At 39.8% G+C, this 19,661-nt stretch overlaps 1 protein-coding gene across 1 annotated transcript in view; it reads right to left on the bottom strand.

Annotated features, from left to right (window-relative positions):
• The window catches only part of lhfpl2a (LHFPL tetraspan subfamily member 2a), a 46,358-nt gene that overhangs the window by 25,890 nt on the left and 807 nt on the right, over window positions 1-19,661 (bottom strand). Inside the window, exon 2 of the mRNA XM_007548773.2 lies at window positions 1,555-1,642. The gene's annotated coding sequence lies outside the window, so the exon portion shown is untranslated. The remainder of the gene's footprint in view (window positions 1-1,554; window positions 1,643-19,661) is intronic.

Below are 19,661 nucleotides of genomic sequence, written 5' to 3'. Positions count from 1 at the left end.
TGAGGTTTTATGAGAGACGAGGAATAAACAAAAAACAGGCTGTCTGAAAACAAACTTCAGAGGACAAATACCCAAAGTCAGAGTTTTGATGTTTGGACTTGAAGAATAATTTTCCTCCCTATGGCAGAGCATTAGAATCAGCTAAAAAAAACACCCCCAACATGATGCTGCCGTCACCATGCTCAGCAATAGTAGGGTGTTGTTGATTTTCTAAGCTAATGCGTTACTTTTCTTATCATAATTCTTGCCACTGTGACCAAATGCAGCAGCTCTCCAGCCTGTTCGTGGTTCAGTATTTGCAGATTTTCCTGTGGAACACAAACCCTGGTCATTAGCAAACCTTTTCACAGAGGATATTAAAAGTATTCCACTGAAAACACACCTTTGGAAACAGAAATGGCCAGGTGCAAGGCCACTTGCTAAGACGCTATGATAAAATGCCTACAATACAAAGATAATGTCTTCACTGACAGTCTGAGCTTGGACTGACTGTAAGTGACAGACTTTGTAGGCAGACGGATGTTGGCCAACATGTGCTAGAACCATTGAGGCCACGGGAACAGATGGTATTTCCACTTGGAGGAAGAGTCAGGAACCCCAATATTATCATCACAAGAATAGCAGGAAGCTGTGTTTGCCTTCGTATCGTCTTTCTCCAAAGGAAAAGCTTTACTCTGGACTCACAGGCCAGTCGGAAACCCACTTACCAGCAGAAATATGGACACCTTAAACGTTTCTCTTTGTTGCACTAGTATAATCTTACATTGAATGGTTTAGAGAAAATGTACTTTAATTTGAGTAAAGTCATTCAAGTCATTCAAATCTCAGGTGCAACTTTAAGTGGAACAAAGGACATTTATGCCCACTGTCCTTTGTTCCACTGCAGGCCAGCATCACAGGCCTGCAGCATCTATGATGCTGCAGGCCTGTTTCTCTTCCAAGAGACCATCATGAACTATAAAATACAAAGACATTTCCAACAGAAATAAAATCTTAGCTATGTTTCCATTACGAGTGTGCACAAAACTTTGTCAATATTCCGCCAATGTTGAACACAATTTCACAGTTGTGATGTCTCCATGAAATGAGAAATGCAATAAAAACATTACATGTGAATAAGTTTGTTCACGTGACAAGTCATTAAAAAAAACATGCCACGATATTATCATCCTACCACTTCCTGTTGTCTTCTTCATCTCTTCCAGCAGTAGTAACATCCGGTTGATGATGTGAAAAAAAGTGTCTCCGTTGCAGTTTTCCAAAAACTTTTCATTGAAAAACGTTTTTGGGGGGGACGGTTTTCCCAAAATTGGCGTGTTTCTGTTAAGCAAATTTAATTTTAGTAATTCCAATTTGCGCAACTATACGGTCAGTGGAAACGCAGCTTGTGAGTTTTTCAAAAAGTTGACTCCTTCCCTAAAACTTAAGGTTTCTAAAACCTTCAGTCTGAAATTGTGCTTTGGCAACAAAAGATTTATTTTTTTTCAGATATTTTACAAATTCTTACCAAAGACATATATAGTGCAAAATGACATTAGAGGGTGAAACACCAACCTCTTGTGTGGAATCTGATAGTGAAAGCAGGCAAGCCTCTTCGGTTAAAGCCAGATGATGTAAGTCTCGTCTCTTGATGCTGCCCAACCTGAAGAGAGAAAAGAGCTCTGGGTCCAAACGACAAAACCATACCATCTCCAGAGGCCAAGAGTTTAGTCATCGCTGGCTCTCCAGCAGTAACAAGCATCCTTTTCTCATTGCTCATTGGTATTTTCCATCTAAACATGTCACAGGGAAGAAGCTGCACCTGGAGAAACTTAAACTGTTTCACATGTCCATAAAAACACGAGCAGACGCTGACGTCTGCGACGCTCGTTAGGACAAAGTTGCATAATGTAGAGCGCGACGTAAAAGTTTGCGTTGGATCTGCGAGGAACCGAGGTGTGAAGTCACTGGCTGATGGCCAACTTTAGATCCATGGAGCAAAAACGTTAAATCTGCTAGATTAACTCATGTAGTTTTAGCTTGATTGTGAACACTTGCATTTTTTGTGTCCTAAAACCAGACTAGTTGAAACTGTATTGAGACTATGAACGACGTCCAGCAGAAATAGGCTTGTGGTCACATTTAATTTACAAAATACAGAGACGGCCCCTTCGGAACAGTTTAAATCAGTTTCCATCAATATCGTTAAACTATTAAAACAAAGTGATTGAATGTAGTTTGAAAGGTCTGACCTCCAGGGATAATGAACCAATAGAAGGTTGTAGTTTCATTATGTCTTTCCCTTATGAGTAAGTTTCAGCTTTCTGCTTCACAAAATTGCTGTTTGGATTCAGTTATCCCAGGTTATATCGTTTCCAGCCGCAGCAGGGATCTGTTTAGTCAGTACTACTTCGCAACACGTGATATCAAACGTTAGCAGCTTATTGATCATTCAGCACCTTATGACATGAGCTGGATGAGGCCAGAATAAAACATGATGTTGAAGTTATATGGATTTGGTGTCCAAAGACATAATTCCAGATAAATCTAAAGCTGCTGTGAATCAAAGGCATTTTACCAAATTGATCCCAAGGAGCCTGCAGTGCTGCTCTGACCCAGTTAGCCTAGCATCTTAATATTAGCTCACCATGCTTTAAGTCAGCGCTGCGAATTTGAGTTTTTTTTATTTTCTGAATACTTTTCATTCTATTGATATGTTGAAGCAGATTCTAATAGTTGCAAAAAAAAATAAAGCAAAATCCTGAAAGTTGTGTTAGCCTCTCACACAAAAGGCTAGGCTAGCAAACTGTTGTGGAAAATTCAACAGCTTACAACTATAAGCTGGGTAGCAAAAGCAAACAAAAAACAAAAGTAAACAGCATATTGGAGTTTCTGTATGTGTTGTTTATCAGGACCCAGCAGGTCTACTCATACTGCCAGTAAATATTAACTAGGCTAACATCTTTGTATTGTGTCACCACACTTTAAGCTAGCTAATTGAAATGTGCTTTTTATTTTTTTATATTTTGCTATAAAGAATTTTGTTTGACTGGAATATTCAAAAAGATGTAAAAGTCGGAAAATTATAGCAAAAATCAGAACATTATCACAAAACAGTGCATGTTGGATGGAGGGAAATTGGTTTGTGCTAGCTTAAATATACAGTGTATTTTTACACAAGTTCTGCAGAAAGGAATGCTATTTGTGTTATCGTGACTTTGAAACAAGTGAAATTTATGAAAAATCAGTACAGCTTACAAATCCACTGTAACATATCCATTGTTCTGCAACATGTTGGATGCCAAGTTAGCAGCTTGTTGTGGAAGATTTAGCAGCCTTAGGCATGAACTGACAGAGAAACTAAACCAAAACCAAGAGCAAGCATTAGGGTATTAGGATTCTCATAAATGGTAAGCCTGTTGTGTGTCAGCTGGATGTTTATAGCTTATCATAGTCTTGCCAAACAAAACATAATTTCTAAGATTTTAAAAAAGCCAAACAAAGTTCAAGGAACCCAAAGAGCACCAAGTAGTAACAAAGTGTATGTCTTAATCGTCCTGACAGCTAGTGAATGTTACAAAAAACAAAAGTGGATCAGAAGTTTGGGGTTTACAAAAAGCCACAAACATCTTTCTGTTGTCACCAGAAGATTCCAGTTCCTCTCCCTGCTACACAAATATCAAGCTGCGGTCAATTGACTAATGGCTGATTGCTTTCCTCCCATTCTGCGAGACTTTCTGAAGTCTTCTGAAGCATATTGTCCATCAAGAACAAGCACTTAGCCTAGTTAACCCTCAGGTGAAAGAAATCAACAAATGACATTACTGAAAAATGTGTCAAGGGTAATATCTCAGTATCAACACTTGGTTGAAAAAAAAGTTCAATCAGTCATTGACTCCTAAAGCAAAAAACCCCCCAAAAAACACAACTACATTGTTTAAGCTCAACAGTGTGAAATGTATTTGTCTATCCAGCCATTTAGGATATCTCATTAATCTCTCCTTGGCTTCTGGTTACATCATCTGCAAAAAGCTATGCATGTGAACGCACCATAACTCAGCTGCAGCGAGACACGGGGAAACAACTTATTCCCAAGAGGCATGCACACATTTCAGCAGAGCCAAAGCAACAGCTGCTAAATGGTCAGGACAACACGGCGGAGAGGAAGTGTTTTTTTCAATTATTCATGAACCCGCTAACACGCTGAAGAGGTTAAAGAACAGACTTTGACTGCTACTATGTAAATCAAAATATTTTCAATTGTATATACACAAAAAAAGTGGTACCTAATAACTTAGCTAACTCAAAAACGTAGTTTAATTTCTTTCTGAAATTTAGACCCAATGTTACATTTACTAGATATTCCACAAATATCACAAAACAACCAATTTTAAGTTTAACAGATTGGAGAAAACTGGAAAAATGTCTAACTACAAGTCCATTAGCAAGTAATTTATTTGTGATGTCATCGCAGAGGTGATATTAGTAAGTAAAAACAATATTTTTTTATCCAGTTCAAGCCTCGTGTCATTTGTTCCAAACCTAGTTTAAACTCCAATAATGGAAACAAAGACACTTTTACCCTTTGCATGCCACTTGGTTTGCTGATATACTGCACTACCTTGTTTGTTTTTAGTATTATTAATCCACAGGCATGGCATATCTGCACTGTGTGTTCAGATATGTGTTGAATTATAAAGTATATCCCTTAAGACTTAGTCAAATGCTTTTAAACAGAAGAAATAATAAGAAAAGGATATTTTTCCAGTCGCCAACTGCGTGCCTCGTTTTTAATCGAGCCTGTCGCTGCGATTAACAAACATAATACAACCAAAATCTATCCAACCAGCAATACGAAAAAAGGCCCAAACAGTGGAAAAACAAACACCATTTTACCACAAAACCTTGAATAATACATTATTTGCACAACAGCTTCCGTCAGAGAACTGCGACATTAATTAGGCCAATAAACCGATGCCAGCAGGGGCTCTTAATCGCCAGTCACGCAACCATAAAACCAACACTGATAGCACGTTGGCTGTGATTTGGTTCATTAGTTGGCCATTTTCTGTAATTAAGAAAGCAGGCAGAAAGAAAAGCACGTTGTACCGATCGGATCCAACAAAAGGACACGGCTGCAAAGTCTGAATGAAAAATAAGATAATTGCAGACTATTTTCTCCCTCTCGCCATGTGCTGTGAGCATACTTTTGACCTCAAGGGAACCTCGGCCGCGTAAATCTTTGTTGGTTATATTCCAAATTGCCACAGCTGAGAGGATTTTCTCCCCGAGTGTTACAATCCGACTACTATTTTTGCTCTCTCAAGTGATGCCAGAAAATGCCCCATCGTGCATAAAACCCAGCAATGCCTCTCAGTAGGAGCTGTTGGATACCAGGCGGCGGAGTTCAGCTGCCGAGCCGCTTCCACAGCTGGAGATCGACTCTTATGTGGGGACTGGAGGTATGTTCTCCACAGCCAGGCTCACCACAAAAGGGTCTTTCTTATAGTGGTTAAGGACTTTGGGAAACAGGGAATTGACTGGAAGGGGTTGCCTTCTTTCAGTGAAGTAGTTTTAGGGAGCCCATTTAATAACATAGTTATTCCGTTTGCACGATTTGAAAGATTAGCAATCGCCATTGGGTTCACCATATGCTAAAAGCTGTAGGATAATGATATGCTGCTTTATTGCTCTACCAAAATAGCTCATTTGGTATTTTAGGTACTACTTTGAATAAATGTTCAAGGCAAAGTAAATGATTCGGACTACTTAATAGTTGGAGTCTGTGCCATTTCATTGTACGTTTCTTCAACATCTCCAATCGTCCGTGGTTTGATTTATACTTGGAAGTAGACTTTTTTGAGTTCTAGGTTATGGTGCAGTACGAGTAAACTATTAACACTGCATCTATGTTTGAGCCTCTTATTTTGAAATGGGAAAGGAAGTAAATACTAAGTTGCTTTGTTGTGTTGACAGGCTCAGTTGATGAAGACTCTCGGAGTCTTCAAAAGATGGCGTGTTTCAATCTTTACCTCTGGAAGTATTTTTGGTCCTTGGTAGAAAAACTAGACATGTACAATGATTTCTTAGAACTCTATCAATAACACAACCAGCTAAAGGATAAAGTTTGCATATTTTTCAGTTCTGTCACTGCTTACCCAAAGCTCACAGGTTTTTAAAGAGTCTGAAATCCGCTCGATGAACTCTTAATAATGATCAAAAATACCAAAACTGATCAAATCTGGACTGACAATTAATGTATATTTCCATAGTATCTCTCATCACCTTTAGGCTAAAAGTGTTGGAACTAAAAATCAAAGGTAACCACTGCTAAAGTTGGAGTTTCTTCAAGTTTAATAATCAATATGTCTCCTGCGTGTGCGAAGCAACATCAAGGCTACAGGAATAAGCCATTATTCTGATTTCCACTGGTGCGTGGCAGCCTCGTTTCTGTCATGCTGCAAAAAGGGCAGCTGTGGCTACAATGTAGCAAGTTACAACCATCGGCATCTGAATGTGAGCAGGAACGGTTGAATGATATGCAAAGATCTTTGGGGTCCTCTGGACTGGATGAAGCCCTGTACGACTGTCTTTGAAGAATTACCTTCGACGTTTAGCATTTAGCTACCAGGCTGAGTGTTGAATCTCTGTTTCACTAGCAGCATTTCCATTGACCATATAATTCTGCAAACTGGAATTACGAAAATAAATTTGCTTAAAGGAAACGAGGCAATTTCGATAAAAAGTTTCTTTACGCCAGAAAAACTGTAATGGAAACACTTTTTTCGCATCAACTACCGGATGTTACTACTAGCGGAAAAGATGAAGAAGACAACAGGAAGTGGTAGGAAGATGATGCAGATGAACTTTAACTGCACTAAAAGTAAATTTTATTTATTTAATGGGATTATGGCAATTGCGAAATTATGTTTTTTCTTTTTCCGACAACAGCAAGATATCGAAAAAGGTTTTGCGCACATTTGCAATGGAAATGCAGCCAGCGAAAAATAAACCAAACACCAAATCCCAAACATTAAACTATTCAAATGTTTCCGTAAACAAACAAGAAGCAGCCAAATGTGGACACTGTCTAATTGAAGTCATGGGTTACCGCTGCGTCTGGCAAGGTTGAAAAGAAAACACGACAAGCTGTTCTTTATTTGTTGATCCCATCCTCCGTTGGCTCGTTTGGTCTGTGGGTTTGTAATAAGAGGCATGTGAGCCTGAGCACGGAGCATTCTCATTAAAAAACCCGGCTCAGATGCTTCATCCCTCAGGTCAGAGTGCACCGCACACGCAGGTGTCAGGAAGCAGCCACATCGCTTCTCCCAGCACCGACGACTTTAAGGGTGAGCAATTAAGACAAATTACCAAATGTGCATGATTGGTTAATGAGTGTCGACAATCAGGTGCTCACTGAGGTTTGTGTGTGAACCAGGTTTCTGATAGTTTGGGGTTTTTCATTACAGTTTAGTTTTATTTTGTCTAATTCAGTTAGTTTTCAGAGTTTGTTTGCTAATCTTCTTTAGTCATTATTAGGTAAATATTGTTCAGTTTTTATTTAGTTTTTATTAGATATAGTCGTAGTTTTAGTTTTTTTCATACTTTAAGTTAGTCTTTAGGTGCAGAATTCAAAAAGGTCAAAGTATTATTGGGTAATGAATACTCAACAGAAGATACCATTTTCAAAAAATGTATTAAATTATTTAATGTCAAAAAGGCTAATAAATAAATTCACAAACACAAAAACAAAGGATATTACATCTATAATTTCACTATGTTTTGGTTTTATGAGCACATAAAGTGCTTCCATTTATTAGTTTTCCCCATTAATTGCCGTTTTTATTTCTGTTAGTTAATGAAAATGTTTCCTCAATTTCAGTTTTTATTGTTTCATTGGTTTCAGTTCAATATTTTAACACTGAACAGTTAAATCTGGGCTTTAATTATTCTCCAAAGGAAGACATCTGCACAATAGATGTTTGTTTGATCTGTGTTACATAAGAGCTCCTATCATAAGACTGGGACTGATTAGGAACCACAGCGTTCTGCGCAGAGCTCTACCAACCTGACCGGCTCTGGCCTGAATATTCTCAGCCTCTTCACATTTTCATAAAGTTGATGCTGTATCAGCACCAGAAAATGGGTTTGAACTGACAAAGACACAACCAATAGGTTTGAACACCATTCAGTTCAAAACAGCAGACCTCATCTGGTTGTTGTGTTAAAAAAAGAAAAGGAAAAAAAAAAGGCCTGGAATGTCCAAGCAGTAAAGGTAAAACATAAAAAGGATATATAAAAATCAGTTGCTGTCGAGGGTAATAAGTATTGCCTGGTTCTGCTCAGCTGAGCAGCTGGGTTGCATTATTTTAGGAGCCAACTCTAAGAAAGAGGGGCTTTGAAATCTCTGCCAGTAGCGCTTCAAAGAGAAAAAGGAAAAACTGTTGAGTTTCTGCTGCCACAGGCGGCTTCCGCTTCGGAGTCCGGGGGGCAAAGCTCTGCCCGGTGACGGCGACAGCGAGGCAGAAACAATGCTGGTTTGTGTTCACACCAGGTCTTCACCTGTTTGCAGAGCCCTGACACCCAACTGTGAAGGCTGAACACAGACGGCTGAGTGGGAGGACGGTATCAGGTCTACCAGCTAAGACCTTCATCAGTCTGAGAATAGTGACAAATTGATTTCAGTTTGCAAACTTTATAGCTAATTTAAACACGTACTCCTGAGCTAAAGATGTCCGACTTCTTTCGTAGAATTATCCAGTTTTCTCAGCCAAGTATTTTAGATTCTCAGCTAGAGGTGGTCAAACACAGCCCAGACTCTTGAAATGTTTAAAAACCATATGAAGCAGCCATTTAGTTTAACACCAACAGGAAGTAATGAAGCAGATGCTAATGTTAGCATCATTAGCATATACCGGTGTCTCTTTTCAACTGAGCAGATGAAGGTTCCTCCTACATTTACCATCAGACATTGTTGAAATTTCGACCTGCAGTCTTTATGCATTGCTTCTGTCAGCACAAGTTTCAACTCAACAGCTATTTCCTTCTTTCCTTCAAAACAAACTTCTCACATAGAGATGCAGCAAATAATCAGTATTGAAGCACACGCCTTTATGACCAAGATCTTCAAGTTTACTTAAGAGCAAGGTGCAGGCCAGCAGAAGCCAAATTATGAGTCGAACTTCTCTTTGATGAGAAAAAAATCCTTTGAATATTGAGATGATACTGAAATATTCCAAACAGATTTGTAAAAAGAGAAAACAAATACAGCGTTAGAGGAACTGAGATTTTTCCAAGATTCAGATAAAACAAACAAAATCTCTGTCTACATTTAAAATAAATATTAAAATCATTATTAAGAAAGTGAAGCTGAGGTTTTAATCCACTTGTGTATGTTTGTGTATTTGAAATTTGTAATAGTCTTCTAAGCTGAATAGCTAATTTTCTTTTATGTGAATAGCGGGCAGATATAAGTTTCTTTTTCTTTCTGCTCCTTTTAATTCATGGTACATTTTAGTAATTGCATAAACTATTCATATTTATTATCGAGTGGATTGAATAAAAAGTAAAATGAAATGAGATGAAAATGAAAATATGACCATAGACGCTAAGTAGCTTCTTAAAATCAATCGCCAAGAGATGAAAACCTCGAATTTTTCTCCAAAAACACAATTACCGTTGTACTGTGTTCTCTCAACTAGCCTCTAATTCCAACCTTCAACAAAGCACATCTAAAACCATCACACCAGCTAAAGTGTTAAAACATCTCTGGGCCTGTAAACTAAAAATACGGGGTGTTTTACTCCCAGAGGCGCACAATGATTACACACTTTGCGCTAAATCAACAATTAACCAGACTATCCAATTTCCGTACACGTTTGCGAGTGTGCGTGTGTGTGTGTGTGTGTGTGTGCGCGCGCCAATGACAAGCCTACAAGCATGCAAGTGTGTCGTGCCTGTAAACCACAGGCAGCGATGACATCACCTCACGGTCTGCAAATTAGCCTGTTAGCTCAACGGGAGACACAGCAGACAGCTCAGCCAGGCTGATCTGTGTTTATCACTCGGAGCAGAAGTGATTACCTCCAACATGCTGTACGTGTGTTTAGATGTGGGGAAGTCACCACTGGGGTCAGTCTCTCTCTCTTTCTCTCTCTCTCTCTCTCTCTTTCTCTCTACAGCACAAGACAGGTGTAATGAGCGCCCTCTTAATGTGAACCGGAGGGGAAATTCTCCAGATTGGACGCCAGCCAGAGCTATCCCAGACATGATGACGGACATAGGACATAGCAGGCACCAGGGTTCATAAGCGCATGAAATTATCCCTCACCCACGCATGGTTGTGTATGTGTGTGTGAGGTCAGGCTCGTGTTCACCAGATTGTGTTATGTCTGAAAGACAAAGCCCTCTTCATCTTTTCCTCCTCCTCCTCCTCTCCTTCCGTCAATCCGACTGCCCAGCTAGCTTAAAACCCGTTTTAATGTGGCCAACCACATTAGGTTTAACCACACACAGGTTACGTGTTTACACGACGGGGTTGAGCGCTTCCCAACCCTGGCGTGGCAAGAATGAATGCAATGTTGAGCACAGTTAAGGTGATGAAAAGAACTGTGCCAATAAACGGTACCAAGTACCAATAGCAGGTCGATGTTAACGTGTGAAAATTTAAGAATCGTCTTTTTCAGAAAATTTCATTTAACCTTCACTTATTGCTATAATTCATATAATGTTCGTAGAGTCTCATTACTTCATTATAGAAATATCCTTTTGTGTTGAGATGCTTTTTATAGATGACTCAGGAAGTGCTTTCATTTTGAAGAACAAGAAACATTTTGCATTCAAGTAGGTCACACCAGTTAATAACATAAACTGTATTGTGCAGTAGATGGTGTTCAGTCATTTCTCTTTTTTCTCTCTGTGATTCAGATGATTTACAAGGAGAGAAGCAAAAATCTACTACACAAATCCATCCATCCATCCATCCATCCATCCATCCATCCATCCATCCATCCATCATTTTACACCCTTGTCCCTTAGTGGGGTCAGGAGGGGTGCTGGTGCCTCTCCAGCTAACGTTCCGGGCAAGAGGCAGGGTCACTCTGGACAGGTTGCCAGTCTGTCGCATGCTACACAAATATTAATTTGAAACATTTAAGTCGAAATGTGAAACATGTTCTCACCTACGTGATAAATCACAACCTGAACGAAAAAGGGTGAAGCTGTTAAATGAGGGTGAACGTTGAATTTCTGAATGAGTATGAGGAAGTGCTTTTACTTTGAAGAGCCAAAAGTGCATTTGTAATGATGATATCCTAACAGGGATAAGCAAAGTTAACTTTATTATACTTTGAAATGATCAAAAGTCCATTAACATACAGTTCACTGAAGATTGAGTGCAGGACCAAAGGAAATCCAGAGTTGTCAACTTAATTCACACTTTGAATAAAACCTTCAGTTTAGCCTAGAAACGACAACGGCAAAATAAAATGCTAAAGTTTTTTGCTAAACCCATTTAGTGAGAATTATATTTCCATTGTGTAATGAAAGAGAAATCGACAGATGGACAGATGAATGGGTGAATGAATGGAGGTCAAAGGCAGCCATTGGAGGTCAAAGGCAGCCATTAAAAAGAAGCTACCAATCAGAGTGAGTGCCCTGTGGGGCAGGCAGCCATGTTGGCAGGGGAAGTCAGGACCCCAGTGAGGGGCGCGCTCCCCTGGGACAAGAACGCATTTCTCTCATTGTGTTGTGTTTTCACATCGTCTGACTAAGTGGATTTTAAACGTACGTACTCGAGTTTTTTTAATTTTTTTTTATTCAGCAAACAATCTTTTCAGGCTTCAGATGACAAATTCCCCTGAGCTGAGGAAGACCACCCAAAATGACAAAAGTAAACAAAGAAACGACTTGCTCTCTGAATCCTTCCTGTAACAAACACATGGTCCTCAGCACCTGGGCTAGACTGGATGGTAGCCCAGGGCCCGGAGTTTGGGGGCGGAAACGCTTTTTTTATTATTTTTTTTATTTTTAAGTTAATTTTCAATTTTTAACATTCATTCTAATGAATCTACTCTGCTATTTGAAAATTCTGAGGTAATAGTACATCTTTTGGGAAATGGCCTTGACTTCTTAATCCAACTTTGCACTAATTCTGACTTGCTGGTGTTTCATCTAACCTTTCACTTCAACAAGGTTCAATGACTGGAACCGGTTGGTGAGGTCGACTGTCCTCGGAAACGTTACCAAAACAGTCACCTTCACCTGCCGTTAGCAACCGTTAGCAAGACTGAAGCCCTCAGTCTGACAGGGAGGATAAAGGAAAACATTAGCAAGGAAGTTATAAAGGATTTAATAAAAGTTTTACTAAGGCGTTTTATGTATTTTTGGTTCAGTTAGATTTATAACATCTTTATAATCTTTCCAAATGGTATTACTGAGGGTAATTGACAATTGGTATGTTCCTTTGGTGATCCTCAGTGTGTGTGCAATATTCTGCCTGTTCTCCAAAACATCCCTGATATTCCTGGCAACAAATTTCCAAAATAAATGTTTTTCAAAATGTTATTTTTAACAGTATTATGATTAAAAACAATCTAAAAGAAGCAAACAAAAATCACTAATGGAGATTAGCTTAGTGAGATAGCTTATTAAATGGGTCAATTTAGGCAATTATAGTTACCATCAAAGAAATGAAAATCCTGTTGTTTCAACCTTTTGTTGAATGCATAAAAGATGAGTTTTCTTTTTTTTTTAAAATAGTAGGTGATTTGTCATTTTTTCAGAGTGTACTCAGCATATTAAGCAGGATTAGGCTGAACCAGTGCCCTGTTTTATAGCCTGACTCACCTCTATTAAACCCAGAACTGCTGAGCCAATAAATTGCTAGAGAGCATGTTAATAACCTTCGGCTACCAGATGTAAAAATGAATAATGAAAGGTCTGCCTCTCCAAATTATAGGTATTGTTTTCGCCATGCAACCAAGTCAGACAACGTATCGGCACCGACTGCGCGGACAGCGCTGCGCCAGGACTGAACTGTAAATACGAGCGAAAGTTAAAGGAATGTCGACCGCGCCGTGTTGGAGCCAAGAGAGGGATTCATTTGAGAAATCCTCACGATAAAGTAGGCAGCTGGACTGCAATGTTGTGATCCAAAAATTCCAACATATTTCGACTTGATTTGAAGAAAACAAAATACCCAGCTGTTGCTCTTTTTTTTGCTCTTTTTTTATATATTTTATACTTTAGAATTCGGACAAAAAACTATTAGGTTCTGACTTCTTTGTATGACTTTGAACTTAGATCACTTTTTGTGAAATAGGCCAAAATTTCCCAGTCAAAAAGATTCAAAAGGGGCCAAAGATTATATATATATATATATATATATATATATGGCCCACTCAGCAATAAACTAAACATCCAATCCTTCAGTTGAACAAATGAACTCAGATTTGTTGCTGGAAAAGAATGTGTGAATTATTCTGGATGCGAAACTTTAAAAAGTCTTCTGCAGGTTTGGTATATCAAAAATAATTTTGATAATTTTCTAGGTATCAATTGGAAAATAAAATCTAACACTATTTAATCAATTCAGGTGAATAAATCAGGATTCAGGTCACTCTTTGAAAATACTTGCTGTGTTTAGCCAAATTTATTAAGTGAATCCAAAGCAGGTTTGGGTATAAAAAGCGAATTCTTCGTCTTATAGTCAATATTTCACTTGCTTGTGATAATTAAAGATAGAGAAAGTCTCCGTGTGTTTTCATTAAGCGAGTGCAGTTTCGAAATGTGAAATTGCAAAATTATACGGTCAATGGAGACTAGTGCCAAAACATATTTTTCCAAAAAATATATATTTTTTTAAATCAGCGTCTTTCCATTAAGCAAATTTATTCTCGAAATGTCAACTATATGGTCATTTCGGCGGCGGAGGGAAAAATCTCCCTGCTGGTCGAGAAAATGCCGAGTTGTTTGTTTAAATCTAAGCAGCTCAGCGTTGAGAATGTTCTCAATGGCCAAAAATCCCCTCGAAACCAGAATTTGTTGTTACTGAATCTTCTTAAAGCAAAACACAACTTATCCCTTCCACCAAAAGGCAGCTCGCCATTGTAGTATTTGTTTGGACGAGCTAGACGTTCATCATCTCCTTGTAGTCGAACCGGGAGCCGGCCGCGAAGCGAGTCATGACTGCGTCTCATCCGTCACACGAACACAAAGCCCGGCTCGGCGCTATCTCGTTCCCACAGCTTACAGCCTTTTCCATGACCCGAGCCAAAGCGAACATATGATACGGGCCTTATCGCACATCGCAAACACAGGCTGCCTATTGTGGGCCGGTGGAACCCTTCCATCATTAGCATACAGCTGTGACTCCAGTGACTCCAGGTCCGGCTTGATCAATATTCAAACGTGTCTGACGCAGCAAAGACGAAAAAAAAAAAACGGTGAAGAGAACCGGAGACGTGAGCTCAAACGAACATGCAAACATGTTCAGCTTAACGAGTCTGCAGTCGCTCAGGGACCAGACATAGAGCCGAGAGGGGGAGGGGGGGAGGTGCAGCTGCAAAACCAACCGTCTGTCTGCCGTTCATTCCCCAGAGACTGACCCCCGGCCCGCTACAAATGAACAAAAAACAAAAAAAAGAAATCCCGCTGAAGATTCTCAGATTTTCTCCTCATTTCACCCCACAGGAGGGTCCAAACGCCCCTCCCTTCCTTTCTTCCCTTCTCTCCCCTTCACGAGTCATTCTTTTTTTTTTTTTTTTTTTTGCACCGCTTTCTCTTCAGGCAAGTTTCGGGAGAGGCTTTGTTATCGCAAAAGACCCCACCGTGCTGGTTTCCCTGTAAACAGAGCTCTGCTTTGCCGCTGGAGGCAGATGTGTACCCTCTCTCCCACCGCCACCTCCCAACTCCCCCCCGAGGGGAGACTCATCTCCACGAACCGCAGGGAGTACAGAGGACATGGAAAGTCCAAGGAGAGGGGAAAAAAAAGAAAAGAAATGGCTGGGGGTAGTAAAGAATAGCAGAGGGGAGGGTGATTAGCTCCAGGGCTGCCTAATCTAATCAGCGCGCATGACTGGCTCGGAGTGCTGCATTTGAGCGCTGGGACGCATAGAGAGCAATAAAGTTCTGTCAGGTTTCGGAGGGTTGGCGGGGCGGGATTGGCTGCTTCGGTGCGAGGAAAGAAACACGAGGGCATGAGGAGAGGTCACTGCGTGAAAGGATAAGTCAGGTTGATTTCATCGTGCCAAATCCCCCCGATAATATACCCATTGTGTCGTGTTAATTTTGCACTCAACTCCAATTTAATTGTCAGCGGGTGGCTCAAAGTAACATATATGAGGCCGAGGTCTTGACCTCCGTGGAGTTCCCCGCAGCAACATTGTTCCTACGCTGGCTAATTTATATGGAGCCATCGCACATAAATGCAGGGATCTGTTTGTGTGAAGAAGTTGTGATTTGGGAGTTGGAATTGCAACTTGGGACGTCGGAAGTTGCTAACCTCAAAATCCAATATGGCCGCCACCAGGGCTGGATGACAAAGTTTGCTGGACAATAAATTGCCCCAGAAGTTGTTGGGTTAATATTCTTCTTTTGAGACCATTTTCAACTAATATAATGGTATATCAGTGGAAGAACACAGTCTCAAAGATCAATAAAGTTCAAATTCTAATGAGCATTTAACACTGAAACGGGAAGACATTTTAAAAAATAAATAAAACAATAGAAATGGCAAATAAAATTATTTATAAAGTCAAAATTGTCCTTAAAGGTTGAGACCAAAGCACCAGACTGAAGACTTTTGTCATCTAGTTTTTGGCATTCTCTCATTCTGTTAATTTAAACAGGGTGGCAACTCCTTCAATGTTTTTTATGCCTGAGTGTTGTTAGACTGACCAACAAGAGGTCTTTAGTAGCCTCTGTTCACAAACCAGGGAAAATAGAAAAAAAACTTCTTTCTTTACATCAAAATAAGAGTCTGAAGAATTTATAAAAAGGGTGTCAAGTTTAAGACCCTCTATCTATAATATCTCGTTTTATCTCGAGTGTTTGAGAGAGCAAAATGTCGAACAAACAATTGTTGTTATGCTTGTATTGCTAACAGAAATTAGCCATGGGGCACAACGGTTAGCATATGTAAATTGTATTCCACACGTAGTGTGTGATGTCATTCCCAAATCAGAGATCCGGCTGTGGTCAGAGATGGAAAGCCACCAATCACAAACATTTCTATCCCCATGTGAGGCTTCTAGCTAAACTATATCCATCTTAGCTTTCGCTGCTAGCTTGTTTAACCACCGCTGTTTGACGTGTTGCTATAATCTTAGAAGATAGTTTCAAACTACCCTATGTCAGATCATTCGGCAAAGTTGCTTTTAAGTTTAGCCGAACAAAAACTGTGACAGCTTAACAGGACGAGAACCAAAACACTAAATAATGTGTCTCAGATGTCTGAGAGGTCAAGCGTCATTTCTATGAAGTGATTCCATTAAAAAAACAACTAAGTCTGACACACAGCAGCTTTTAACTCTGTGGAAAAAACTCTCCATAGACCCTTTAAGAGGAAAAAAAAAATTGACGTAATGTGACCCAACTCTGGATTAGTAAGAGTTCTCTTCCTGGCATTACGTCACTTTTACAAGCAAATAAACAATCCTACGGGTAACATAAAAACTGTGTTTTGAAGGTTCCATGAGAAAAGAAAAGAAAAAAAAAACCCTAGCTTCTCTTGCTAATTGTTTTATTGACACAAAAAACACTTCCAAGGGATGAGCTAATGACCTGGAGAAGTGCTTATAATAAAATCAGAAGCTAACTCTCGTCTCAGTAGTTTGAGGACGTGTGATGCAAATGAATGAGCCTTGTTATCAGGTCCATTTCCATGGAAAGATATCCACCGTGGGGTTTTTGCTTCAAAAAAACAAAAAACTACATTCCAGATGTTTAACTCCAGTTGACTGGAGTCGTTTAGGTTAACCTTTCTGCCACAGGAGCAGACATTCAATTAGTGGATTTCACACTTTGGTCATGGCGACACTGTGGTCTCGGTTTTGGTTTCAATCAGCCGCCGGTCGGGTCCCAGGTCTCATTCCCGTCTGTAGACCCGTAGGTATTAGGGAGTCAAAGAAGTGCTTGATATTTAGCTGAAATCATTCACTCAAAATAGTCTCCCATCCCGGAATCGTGCACTGACCAGCCCCCATAAACGTAACCAAGATCCTGGACTTGTGACAAAAGCTTTCCCTTAAAATTCAAAGAGGCACAAAGAAGCAGACGATGCGGTTTGTTTGAACAGAATCGCAGTTAAAAATCTGTTTGTTTCATGGGTTTTATTTTTTTTTGTAAAGTGTAGTCAAAGCAACGCTGACTGCATCATCTGCACCAAGCAAAGGAGGAGGTTGGTAATCCTTTTTCCTTGCTTTGAAGAAGGAGAAGAAGAAGATAAAATTGACTTTTCCGACGCATCTGCAGTTCCAGGCTGCTGCTGGAGAGAGAGAAATGTGTGTCTTTGTGCTTTTCTTGCGGGTTAGGTGGAGGAGGGCTTTGGGATTTTTAATGGACCAAACACGGAGCCTTGAAGAACCACGTGAAAGGAGAAGAAGATAAAATGGACTCTTCCAATTGGATTCACACAACTAGGCTGCTGATTGAAAGATAGAAATGCGTGTATTTATCCTTTTTTTTTTTTTTTTTTTTTTTTTTGCAGGTTAAGTGAAGAAAAGCTTTGGGATTTCTAATGGGCCAAACACAGAACCTTGAGGAACAACAGGCAATCTCAAATTTCTCCCAGCTACTGACCGTGCTATCTTTAACCGAGATTTTAATCTCGGACTCGACTAGCTGAATTGCTCTCTTTTAAGTAGAGAAATCACAAATAGGTTGTAGCTAATTACTGTTACAAGCGCAAGACCACACTTTTACTGCTGCAGCGCTTTAATTTCACAGCTGCAAACGTGACAACAACAAAACAATTACAGTTTTTTTAAGCACGCTTAAAAAACAAGAAGGGACATTAGGGACAGACTTTCCCCTGAAGCCATAGCAGAGCAGCAACCTTAAACCATTAATATGCCTTCTGACACATGCAGGTGTTTGAGGATAAAGACGCTTTTCCTGGAAGGCATCACTTAAAAAAAAAAAGACAAAAAGATTTGCTTGTTTTATAGCTTAAATAATAGCTGATAAATTAGTAGCTTCCCGTTGCCTTGTTAGGGGTTTCGTCTAATGAGGCAACCTGAGAAAGTACAAAAAGCTGTTTTCAAACGAGGATTTTCATTTACCGAGAGAAGAGAGTCTTTGTGCCGTGTGAAAAAAAGAAATTGCCCTGTAAACTTAATAACTAGTTGCGCTGTACTCAGCATCAACAGCCCGTTCAAGGTCATGCCACTGCATCTCAATTAGATTTATGTCCAGACCTCAACTTGGCCACTCCACCTTCCTTTTTTTTCTTTTTCCCTTTCACCATTTATATGTGGTGTTTTTTGGATCATTGTCCTACTTCACAACCCAAGTTTTCCTCTGCTTAAGGTCAGAAACTTCACATTTTCCTTTGGAGCGTCCTGGTAGAGAGGAAAATTTGTGGTTCTATCAGCTGTTGCAAGTCGATCGCAACCCCAGACAATCACATTGCCACCGCCATGTCTGATTGTTGATGTGATGTTCGCTTCCTGTCGGATGTAATCCAGTCTTATCCGTCCACAGAGTATTCTCTCAAAAAAAAAAAGTCTCGGAGATTGTGACCCTGTTTGGGAAATGTGAGACGAGTCTTTGTGATCTTTAGGGTGAGCGGCAGTTTTCACTTTGCAACTTTTCAGTGGGTGACATTTTTGCCCAGTCTCCTTTTTCTGTTTTGTTGTTGTTAAATCGTGACCGGGGGCAGCTGATTAGCATCTCAAAAGCTCACATGATACCTAAACTACGACCCCGAATTCCAGAGGCTTTGAAAGACAAGGTTCCCAGACAGAGAGCAGGACCAATGAGCAGAGAGAGAGAAGGAGGAAGTTCAAATCGTTTCTCCAATCGAACAAAGGGTCATAACCCCAACTTCAACGTCTCTCTGCCTGGATTTCTGACCGTACAGCCAGACAGAGATCAGCAGTACTAACAGGACGTATTACTGTGGCATATTGTCTCTACTGCCTGGATATTGAGCTATTAGCATGTTGTAGCAGTCATGAGATCGTCATACAGCAACAACCTTCAGTCAGAAGCTCCCTCAGGTTCATAGCAAGTCTTGCTACCTACATCAACACCATCCACAACAACTCTTTGAAGACACTTGGACCAGATTTGAATTACGACAACATTTCATTTCCCATTGGGATAAATCAGGTGTTCTTGAAATGAATTGACTGACCTTAACTGAGAGAAGAGAGGTCCAGTTTCTTTAATCTAGGGGTCTGGCATTAATCAGGTCTGGGTGTGGCTACTTAAATTAAACTCCAAAGATCTTTTCAGCTTCATAAATGAAATAATCATTCGAACATTGCATCTTGAATATACTCACTCACCATGTCTTTGTATGATATTAAAATTAGATTGGTATTTGAAATATTTAATGTGACACACAAAAAAAGCAAAAACGGTCTAAACCTGAAGACTTTTTCATAACAATGTTATTTGATTGTCGGAATAAATTCAATTGATTTAAGTTGACTTTGGACTAAATCACATATAGACTC

This window comes from Poecilia formosa, unplaced genomic scaffold (genome assembly GCF_000485575.1).
Source record: "Poecilia formosa unplaced genomic scaffold, Poecilia_formosa-5.1.2 Scaffold28, whole genome shotgun sequence".
In the NCBI taxonomy this organism is placed as follows: domain Eukaryota; kingdom Metazoa; phylum Chordata; class Actinopteri; order Cyprinodontiformes; family Poeciliidae; genus Poecilia; species Poecilia formosa.
Note: the sequence above shows the minus strand (reverse complement) of the source record. Positions and strands in the feature narration are given on the sequence as shown.